Source organism: Ictidomys tridecemlineatus, chromosome 8, assembly GCF_052094955.1.
Source record: "Ictidomys tridecemlineatus isolate mIctTri1 chromosome 8, mIctTri1.hap1, whole genome shotgun sequence".
In the NCBI taxonomy this organism is placed as follows: Eukaryota; Metazoa; Chordata; class Mammalia; order Rodentia; family Sciuridae; genus Ictidomys; species Ictidomys tridecemlineatus.
The window spans coordinates 146,464,534-146,475,806 of NC_135484.1; the positions used below are offsets into that span (position 1 = coordinate 146,464,534).

The window sequence follows — 11,273 nt, forward strand, 5'->3', positions numbered from 1 at the left end:
AAGAGGGCCCCATAGTGGGTCCTTTGGCACCAAAAGAAGCTCAACTTAAATGAGTAACTAGAAAAAGTAATGGATGAAGATTTATATTTAATAACTTACATTTCTCCCTCTCAGACATTCCTTACAGGTGTGTGTGTGTGAGAGAGAGAGAGAGGGAGATCGATCTATATCTGTCTCTATATCTTTATCTCAATCTCTCTGTATCTGTCTCTAAATTAGATATCTATATATTTATATATATGCACATATATATATTTACCCATATACTGATATCTGTATGTAATATGTAACAACATTCCTTAACCACCTACAAGGCAGGTTTGGATCTAAAATTGCAGGCAACTTTAAGCCTAGCCTCCTCGTTCGAAAGAAAGGATTAATTTTATTCTACCCATTACCCATTAAATTAGAAATTAATAAGTGTTTATTGCATGCACAGTAAAAAGGGTTCTGATGCATTTTTAAAAAATAATTCTTCCTTCCCCTTGAAGTATTTATAATCTAATTAAGAAGAGAACACATACAGCATGACCCGGTGCCTGGATCTCACCTTGTCGTAATTACTAGTGATTTTCAACTTACACGGACTGAAATTCTCTGCACACTCCATCCATTCTCCCATTTTACACCGGTGCCTCTCCACTGGCGTTTATCCGACCGACAGAAACCCTGAGCACTTGGGGCTCTTGCTTGGTGGTGCTGTGAGCCTGCAGCTGAGAGGTGCCATGTTGCCGTTTTTATCTGTACAGTGATGTTTCTGCAATTATTTGAAAATCTTTTTATTGCATTTTGCCTCCATGGTTTGATGAAAACAAGTGGAGAAATGGAAAAATGAAAGCACTTGAATGAAATTCTCAGGGACTTAACACAATCAGGAGAAAGCTGGAAATCGGCAGCCCAAGGTGGTTAAACACTGACTGGATTTAAACCTGGGAAGGAAAATAATAAAACTCGGGAACTTTTATGAAGTGCCGTAAATCGATCTCCAAAGATTGGATCTAAAAGCGGGGGTTTGATTAGAGATTCCATCACCTTTTAAGGCCTTTTGGGAACGGAGTCCTTTCCTCTTCTTCTGTTCTGCTTCTGCACGTCCCTGGGAGACGGGCCTTTTCAGGAAGTCACTGCCTATAAAGGTAGCAACTGCCTGCAGACACGGCGGAGGTGGCAGGATCTTGGACCCGGCTCCTATCAGTTCCCAAAGCCCCATATAAGTTAAGTGTCGGGGTTTGAGGAGGTGGCCCCCAAAGGCCTGTGTGTTAAAAGCTTGACCCCCAGACCACGGTGCTACTGAGAGGTGGTGGAGACTCAGAAGGAAGGTCTAGTGGGAGGAAGTTAGGTGGCTGAGGGGATGCTAGGACCTCGGCCCCTTCCCTCCCACCACGAGGTCAGCAGCTTCGTCTCCACCATGCCCTCCCCCCATGATCTGCTGCTCGCCACAGGCCCCCAAAGCAATGCGCCCTACTGACCAGGGACTGAAACCTCCAAAACAGAGAGCCAAAACAAAGCTTTCCTTTTAAAAGTTGATTACTTCAGGTGGTTTCTTACAGTAACGGAAAAGAGCAAGGAAGGCACTTGTCTTGGACTTTCTGTCCCTTCTCTTTTCATAAATCACTTCTTATGCCTTCCCACTTGAGCTCTAGGATTAACGTCTCCGGTCTAGCCCAGTGGCTCTCAACCAGGGATGCGTTTTGTCCCCAGGAGCCGTTTCAAAAGCTCTGGAGACACTTTGGGGTTGCTCCTGGCAGTTAATGGGTAGAAACCAGGGATACTGCTAAACCTCCTACACAAGACAGCCCTCCTGCACGGAGAACTACGAAGCCCCAAATATCAGTCACGCTGCTGAAATTGAGAAAAACCACGAGTTTCTAAACTCTGCCTCTCAGTTAGGAGCCACCCTTCTTAGTTTAAGATTCCCTGAATCCGATTAATCATGCTCAATCCCTCTGGACCCAAAGTTTGTCTCCCTGCCTGACAAAGGGTGAGTGGTTGTGTATGTGCAGATGCACAAACAACCATTCAGAAGAAGCCTGGTTCACGAAGAAACAGGTTAATAGCGATCATTTACTGATGAGCTACTACGAACTGGCCAAGCTCCCGTTTAAGAGCTTTTGTGGACATCAGCACAATAAATCCTCCTGACAACCCCATGGGTAGGCGGGCTCTGATCCTCCTGTAGCTGATGAGCAACTGCCAGGCTAAGAGAGGTTATGTAATGTGTCCAAATTCCCAGAGGTCTTAAAGGGCCTCTTCCAGGCTGGAATTCAGAGAGTCGGATCCAGGAGCCAGAAGAACAGACTTGGTAGATGAATGAAAGGCCAGAAGAGTGAACGAAGTTTTAACCCAACATAAAGAAGAGAAGAACTGGGAAGTGGGTCAGAAGGTGGTTCCCAGCTTATTCCTCTTCATGCCGACTCAGCTGCAGAAGTTGCAGTCTGGGGCTGGGAGCCGAGCCCCGGTTCTGGGCAGCCCCGTGTTCCACGCTGTCACACCCTGGCTCTGTCAAGGCATGTAGGGAAGAGACTTTTCCTCCTCTTCAGACTCACTGCATTCTGTTAACCAGAGCTTGTTTTGTGCAAAAGCTGCAGAACTGTAAAGAGGAGCAAGGAGCAGCACGTGATCTGCTTAAATATGCCGGAGCGATATGCTGACCAGCGAGGTTTGTTTATTAAAATCTTTATGTGGGGTGAAGCTCAATTGAGCTTATGTCAGCTGGTTTATGGAGGAGCCCTGTTCTCAAGATTAGGCTGCTGTTTGTCTTCTTTACTGGGCTGACAGAGGACGTTCTAGAGAATACATTATGCCCAAAACATCTGTATTACAGAAAATCAACAATAAAGAGAAACAGCTCCAAATGGAGTTCGTACTTCGGAAGGCTCTTGTCTGTCAGTAGATTAAACCTCTATTTTTATCTACGGAGGAAGCGAGAGGAAGTATAAATGAGTCTGAGAACAGCAGAAAACGGCCTGCTCTTTTCTGCCAAGTTATTTTTACACACTATGGAGGATGCAGGGTGGGCTTTTGTTTAAAAAAAAAATAGAAAATTATCTTATCTCAAATCAAAGGACTCAGGGCTGAATTTTTCCCCCCCACTAAAATAAGACATGAGGGTTGCTAAGAGGTTGACCTCTGATAAGGATCTGGGCCGTTTATGTACCTCTTTATTTAAAACTCATGGTGTCACAGGCTTGCCCAGATGGGACAGGTCTTTGGGGGAGGTGCTAAATTTGTCACCAATTCCTACATCCAAATAGTAAAAAATGGTAATGATAAGTTGCTAACATGTGTCGGGCACTTGCTATCATTAGGTGTTTTGCACTCACGGTTTCATGTAAGCGTCACCTGTGTAGAGTTAGGTACTGATATGATTTGCTTTTTGGAATTTCTCGATTGAAGTAAAATATACATGCAGAAAATGACACTGATTTTAAAGTGTGTGATTCAGTGAGTTTCACCAACGGACCCCACCCATCACAAGACACAGACGAGTCCTGCCCAGCCACCCCTCCAGGCATTACTCCCTTCAAGGTAAGCACCACCTTGACCTCTAACCGCGTGAGCTGGCTCCACCAGGCGGTCAGCTTCACCGCCAGGCGTTCTGTGCCCTTTGGAACTGGCTTCTTTTTCTCGATATTGTGCTGGTGACATCCACCCACAGAATTGTGTATAGTTACAGATTGTTAATGCCCATCGCTCCGGAAGTTCCCAGGACACGAATATGCCACGATCTGTTTATTTTTTCATTTTACTCCTAGAGAGTTCTATGCCCACTCTGAATTTGAAGGTGAAGGTGAAGGTTAAGAACACTGGGACTCAAGAGGTCAAAAAGAACTCCCCCTGGTCCACGAAGCTGCGGGATGGTAGAGCTGAGGTGATAACTCAGATGGGCCTGACTCCAAAATCCAAGGCTGTTAGGCGCCATGCTCCATGTCCTTTTAGAAAGGCTAAGTTTGCAAGGACCTCTCCCTGACGGGTCAAAAGGCTGTTTGTGTACATCACTTGGGAGGTCCTTGGAAGAGGACATTAGAGCAATGTGACGGGGTCCACATCTGCCCACCTCTGCAGAGCTGCAGCCTTCGGGCACTCGCTTGGCCTCTGAGTCCTTCTGCTGCTTCTCCTTTCTCCGCTGCTTTGACTGACTGTTCCAACAGACCTATCAGGATCTCAGTGCTGAGGGACTAGCCACGCACACTCACCCGAGACCTGGAGCTGTGGGCTTAGACACGGGTTTAGAGCCCAGCCACAGAGGACGGGAAGGCCTCCATGGATTCATGAGTCAGAGAGAGCAGGGCATGTCCCTTTACTTGCGTCTGTGCACCTACTTCAGCCCACGTGTTGGCTCCCCTCTCTTCTCTCTCTCTCGTAATTCTCCAACAAATACTTTCTTCTGTTGCCAGATCATTCTTAGGGTGAGCATCTCTGTGCCACATCCACCCTATGAGGGGAATCCCTAATGAGCATTCCAGGGAAAGAAATGGAAAGAAAGGAGACTCCTTTCAAAGAAGCATCTCGAGATGGACAAAGGATGAACGCATGATCTCTTGCTGACCGCTGTCCCGTTCAGATCGGTGGAAATTTCACGAGTGTTGGGTCCAGGAGAGCGGGGTGTCTCAGGCAATGTTTTTGGCCCACTCTTTTTGGCCGCCTTCCCAACCCTCACAACCAGAAAGGGCTGGGGAGACCAGTCTCAGAAGAATGGCAAGACCTCCAGGGAGGGCTGCCCGGCTCTCACTCACGGCATCTTAGTGTGTTCGGGCGCAGAACTGACCACGGCTCACGCCTAGGAGGTTGTCGGGTCAGTTTACAGCCGATCGTAAAGCTCGTGCAGTGATCAGGAGTCGACGATCGCCACTTGTTAAGATGGCAGAAACACAGGGTCAGCCGGGATGTGAGCCGTTACCCGTGTAGGTGAGCACCGCTGGGGTTTCCAGGCCTCACGCCAAGGAAGCCTCCTTCACATGCCCTGGAGGAGGGGAGCGGCTCCAGGGCCCGGGGACAGTACCAGGGCCACTGTCCCAAAGCACCGCAGACTGGAGGCTTCACCCACAGACAGCACCTCACAGACCTGCAGCCTGGAGGTCCACGGTCAAGGTGTCGGCGGGGTGGGCCCCTTCCGGGGGGTGCGAGGGAAGCATCTGCCCAGGTCTCTCTCCCTGGCTTGTCGATGGTCTCTGCCCGTGCATTTGTGTCTGTATCCAAATTCCCCTCTTATGTCAGTCGTACTGGATTAGAGTCCCTCCTCATGACTGTCATTTGATGGCTTCTGTAAAGACCCTGTTGCCAAGTAAGGCCACACACTGAGGTATTGGGGGGTCAGGACACTTCAACTTATGAATTGTGGGTGGGGGGCACAATCTAACCGTAACCCTGATTCCCGTGAAACTCCTCTCTAATGCATCAGCTCAGCCTCCCGGGAGTCTGCAGGGTGCAAACTGCCCCCCGCCTCCCGTGTTGGCCCCCACCAAGTGTGTATGCTGAAAAGGAGGAGGGGAGCTGGACACGCCCTGCTCCCCTTTTCTCGTGGTCTTCTGGTGTCTTCCCTTAGCGCCTGAGCTACTCTGAGAATGCTGCTTATCCCCCCTGGGAATGAGGGAATGGCTCTCCAGATCTCCTGGGGTCAACACTTCTCCGCAGCCCCTTCCATACCCTGATGGGTCCCTCCAGATCTCTCTTCCCTTCACACAGGATTATCCTTCCCTTCCGTTGCCCCCCAAGACTCCTCTTCCTCTGCCCCGTGAGCAATATTACCAGATCTCACTCAATTCGTATCAGTGTGACAGCTGCTTCTCACTCATCATCAAACAGGACAGCGTCTTGTTCCAGTGCGTTTTATGTGGCTGGATGGAGGAAGAAGGTGGGGTGTGTCTCCCTCCATCTGCAGTTTCTCAGTATCTCACTGAGGTTGCCACTGACATCCGGTTCAAAGCCTCAGTTTCCTGGGGCCACGGATTCTTCTTCAGGAATCCTGCCCTGGATCCTGCTGCCAGGGAAAGGGACATGGCACAGTTTCATGGCAGGGATCTCAGACTGTCCATCTTTTCTGGTTATTACGAGAATCCAGATCTCACCTAGAGTGGGAGAAGAGAGAGCCAGTATTGGACTCTCCACTCCTACATGAAAATATTATTTTAAAAATCCTGCTCCATCTGCCATCCTATTTTTCAAGGAGTCTTTTCTTTTAAATTGACTTTTAATTTCTAGATGTTATAGCATGCCCTCTTGAAATTTCATAAAAATTCCTTTTGCTTAATTTGAAAGAAAAATCAAATTGCTAAAAGCCACTTGCATGGGTCAGAAAGAGTTAGGCTGCTGGGTTTGACCTATAAAGGTGCTTTAAAATATAATGCTTGACCTTATTTCTCTAAAAATGTAAAACCTGAGGATTTCTTCTGAGAGCTCCGAAGCTGGGAACGGATGGGTAGCTCGTTGTGTTTTGATTAAGGGACTTCAAAACCACCTGCAGTGCCTGGCTGAGTCTTCCCAGAGAATGGGTAACAGTCCCACAATCACTCGGGGGTTAAGGAAAGCACACATGTCCCTTCAAGATGGAAACCCACTCCTTACAGCACTTCTGGCTAACACGCCTAATTACTACCTCCAATTAGCAGATTTAAAAACAAAACAAAACAAAACAAAAATAAAATAAAATAAGGAAAAAAGAGGAGAGATGTGGAGAGCCTCGTCCCACATCAGGGACACACCGTGCTCTCAGTCCACCTTAGGTTAGGCACGTCTCAATCTGCACTGAAAATTCAAAGACAAAAGTGAAACTGAAAGTCCTACTTCCTAATCCAATTAAATTCAAGTTGTTAAGTAGCCCTGGTTTTTCACGTCCAAATATACTTACTTAGGTTAATATATTTGATGCAAAAAAAAATAGGTATTCAAAATATTTTGATACATTCCTTTGTAATTGCTTCATGCAACAAATACTTATTGAGTACTTAACGTGTTCAGGCAGTAAATAAAGAGCTGCAGAAGCTCAGATGCTAAGGAGCTTGCATGCTAAGGTCCAATAAGCTTGGGCTTATCAGGGATATAGGAAACTTACAATAGAAGGTACAGGAACACATATGTGGGCAAGTCCCCTACCCCAGTCTTGGAATGTATGAAAGGCTTGAAGCTGGAGCTTGACGTTTGTCAGAGAGGTTGCAATCCTCTAGAAGAAAGGGGAACATGGCCTAAGCCGGCCTAGGCTGGGGAGGTAGAGAAAACTAGTCGGACTAGAGAGATTATAGGAGAAAGGATCTATTGGACTTGGTAATGGCTGTTTCTCTTGTCCTAAGGGACTGAGTCCGGAGAAGCGCAGACAGGAAGGTGATTTCTTTTACCAAGTGAATGACGACACTGCGCTGTGCTACATCTGCTTTGTAAATCTCTCTTTTCACCCTCTGCATGCTTGTTTATAGCCAGGAAAATATCCCTTGTGCAGTAGCTTTGATGCAACTGAATCTTTTTATACCAATAAATTCCTTCCTCTGTCTCCTTCAGACAGACTTGCGGCTGCTGCCTCTGCTTAGAGAGATTCCTCCACCGGACGCCCTTTTAAGCCAGAATCGGAAGCTCCTTTAGCCTTCACACCCAGTAATGGGATGGCGGAAAGCAAACACCAGCTCGTTCACTGGGTGATCAGGCCTCCTTTCTGCAACGGCTTCCGCGTTGGGCATTGGAGGTTTTCCAGAATGAATAATGCACTGCTCTTGAGCTCACAGAGCCATAGAAAAGACGACTGCAGTGTGATAAGTGACATCCTAGAGGAACAAATTCCTGGGAGTGCAAAATGGAGAGCCTGAAGCCGGAGCCTGGGGCTAGGAAGAGTATAGAAGAAGTTTCCAGAAGGAGGAAGCAGTGACACTGTGCCTTGAAGAGCCCGTCGTCATTGCTCGGCTGGAGGAGAGCAGGAAAGAGTGGAGGGGCGTCCAACACCAGGAACACAAGTGTCAAAATGTGAAAGCAGAGGGAAGATGGGGACAGTAAATAGATGACGTGGTTGCCATGGTTTGTGTGTGTCCCCAAAGGTTCCTGTGTGGAAGCTCGGGCCCCAGTGTGGCAATGTGGAGAGGTGGTGGGTCTTTAAGAGGTGGGCCTAGGGAGGCAATGAGGTCATAAGGGGACTGCCCAGAGAGGGGTCAATGCTTCTCTCACAAATTGAATTAGCTCTCTCCAGACAGGATGTGGCAAAGCAAGGCCACCCCTCATACTTGTCCAATTCATGTGATACAGCCAGGGAACCTCGTCAGTTTGCCAGCACCAGAATTGTGAGACAAATAAACCTTTTTTTAAATGAAGTATCCAACCTTGGTTATTTTGTTACAGCAACAGAAAACAAAGTAAAACACAATAGAGCCAGAGTGTGATGAAGGAGAGTGATGGGAGAGCTGACCAGAAGGAAAGACAGATTAAAGAAAGGCTAAGAACCAAAGAAAGGAATTCCAAATCGGTGACGGCAGAGACTGCCAAGCAGTCGAGGGAGGACACCAGAGTGCTTCTTGGCAGCAGTGCAGACAGAAGACTGGAGAAGAGAGGGGCGATTGGCAGGAGGATTAGCCAGAACAAGCAGAACAGCCCAACCGAGGTTGAGCAGAACAGAGGCTGTAAGAGAGGCAAAAGGAAAGGAACAAGGGGGCAAACAAAGGCCAGAGGCATTTCTGAAATAGAATCTAGAAAAGTTGGTGTCTCAGGATATCACCTGTGAACGAGAGAACCTAAGGTTTCTAACTGGGATGAGAAAGTAATCAGAACAAGGAACGACTATGAGGGACTTGGAAATGAAGGGCTTGGGAGTGACTTAGGGGAGGGCTGGGATGGACCTTCAAGTAGGAGGAGACCAGCGTCAGGGACCCTACCTGACTCCCTTTTGCATGGTCTTTGAAAACTGGAGCAAACCTTTTGAAGTGTTTTTAGGCTCCCTTGGAGGCTGGGCAGTTTCTTGAATTGAGCATCCCCTTTGGGGCTGGTTTGTACAGGGTGACAGGGGGTCAGGGCAGCCTCTGGGATGAGCAGTGTATACGTCCATCGGCTGTTGGAAGTCCCCGGTGTGCCTGATGGGCGTCAGCACACAAGACACAGAGGACCCTTTTGGAGGAAGAGAGAGGGTGGCAGAAGGTTGGGTTGTCCCAGCTTAAAGAGAGCATGAGGAAACAAAGGGGACCAAGAAAGGCCAGGCATGGGAGTGTGAGGAAAAGGAAGCGAGGAGGGGATCAGGACACGATGCCAAAGCATCATCACTTCCTGCACTAATAAAAGGACCACTGGGTTTTGCCCCTTGGTCAGTGCGAGCCTAGAGGGACGGGAGCAACTTCTGCAGAAGGAGGACATAATAAGTTGTGTAAAACAACAGAAGACAACAAGCATAGACTACTCTTTCAAAAATACTGAGTGGGTGAGTAAAGCAGAGAAGTGTAAAATTTGTTATGCACAAGATCTAGTTATAATAAGAGCGTAATATACATATTTAATAAATACAGAGACAAGCTGCCAGCTGCAATGACATACACCCATAATCCCAGTGGCTCAGGAGGCTGAGGCCGGAGGATTGCAAGTTCAAAGCCAGCTTCAGCAACTTAGGAAGGCCCTGAGTGACTTAGTGAGGCCCTGTCTCAAAAAATAAAAAGAGCTGGGGAGGTTGCCCAGTGGTTAAGCACCCCTGGGATGAATCCCTGATATCCCCCCTTCCAAAAACTGAGACACGCTAAAAGACCAATAAAAGGTTTCAGCTATTAAAATATTCTATAAAAGAAGATTATTTAAGAACATGGGGAGATGTTCACTGTTCAAGTGAACAAAACAAGATATAAATACACATACAGCATAATCTCTATTTTTCATGTATTCCTAAATATAAAACATATGCATCAAAAACACTAAAGTGGAGGGGAGGCCTGAGTCTATCCCATCACTGGAAGACCCCCATTGGAGCTCAGGCTCAGCCCAGAGCTGCCTCCACCCACTGGCAGACTCCCACTAGAACTGAGGCCCAGCCCAGACCCACCTTGATGACTTGCATGAGCCAGGACCCAGGGTAAGCTTAGGTCTGCCCACCACCACTACCTGGGAGCCCAGGCCAAACCCACTTCCATCTTGAGACACTGCAGCCATCCCCATAGCCTTCCCCACACAGTGGCCTCTACCTTGGGACAACAGGCAGGGCCTAGAAGCATCTGCATCTTGGAGCAGGCGTCCCAAAGCCAGTATAAGGCCCACCCTTTCAGCCCCACCTCTGAAAGACGTTGCATCCATCTTGGGGCACCTCCACTGCTATCTCCAGTCACCTCCACCACCTATAGTTGCAGTAGAACCCATCCTGAGACAACAACAGGGTCTGGAAGCCCAGCATCAAGGTGAGATACAGATAATCTGCACAGATACTACAAGATTATAGGTTAGAAACGGTAATACCTCAGATCCACACTGCAAGAAAGGAAATCCCATAGACAACATGAAAAAACAAGGGAGGAAAGTGCCCCAAATCAACCAGGACACAATAGCAGAACCCATGGGCAGCACAGGTGATGAAATGTCAGAGAAGGAGTTCAGAATGTTCAGATCATGAAAATGATCTGATAATTAAAGAAGGACCTAAATGAGCAAATACAGGCAAAAATTGATCACCCTGACAGAGAAGAGAGCAAACACAGGCAACCATTGATGACACCAACAAAGAGAGAAGGGAGCAAATACAGGTAGCAAAAGATGACTTCAAGAAAGAAATAGAGATTCTGAAAAAAAAATCAGAAATCCTTGAAATGAAGAAAACAGTAAACCAAATTAAAAACTCAATAGAAAGCATCCCCAACAGCCTAGATCACTTGGGAGACAGAACGTCAGATAAGGAAGACAAAGTATACAATCTGGAAAATAAAGTTGACCACACAGTGAAGATGGTAAGGATCCATGAGCAAAGCATCCAAGAACTATGGGATAGCTCAAAAGACCAAATCTAAGAGTTACTGGGAGAGAGGAAGGCACAGAGTTTCAAACCAAAGGAATGCACAATCTCTTCAATGAAATAATATCCAAAAATTTCCCAAACATGAAGAATGAATTGGACTATCAAATACAAGAGGCTTACAGGACACCAGATGTTCAAAATTATAACAGATCTATACAAAGTTTCATTCTAATGAAAATGCCTAGCATACAGAATAAGGATAGAATCTTAAAGGTCACAAGAGAAAGGAATCAGATCACATATAGGGAGAGATCAATTCTTATATCAGCAGAGTTTTCAATCTAGATCCTCAAGGCCAGGAGATCCTGGAACCGCATATACTAAG

General features: G+C 47.1%; 1 long non-coding RNA gene across 1 annotated transcript; it reads left to right on the plus strand.

Moving 5' to 3' along the window:
* Positions 1-2,150: 2,150 nt before the first annotated feature.
* On the plus strand, positions 2,151-8,285 carry LOC144366369 (uncharacterized). Its single transcript, XR_013425447.1, has 2 exons — positions 2,151-4,905; positions 7,489-8,285. It is a non-coding gene; the product is annotated as an uncharacterized LOC144366369 (long non-coding RNA).
* The last annotated feature ends 2,988 nt before the right edge of the window (positions 8,286-11,273 follow it).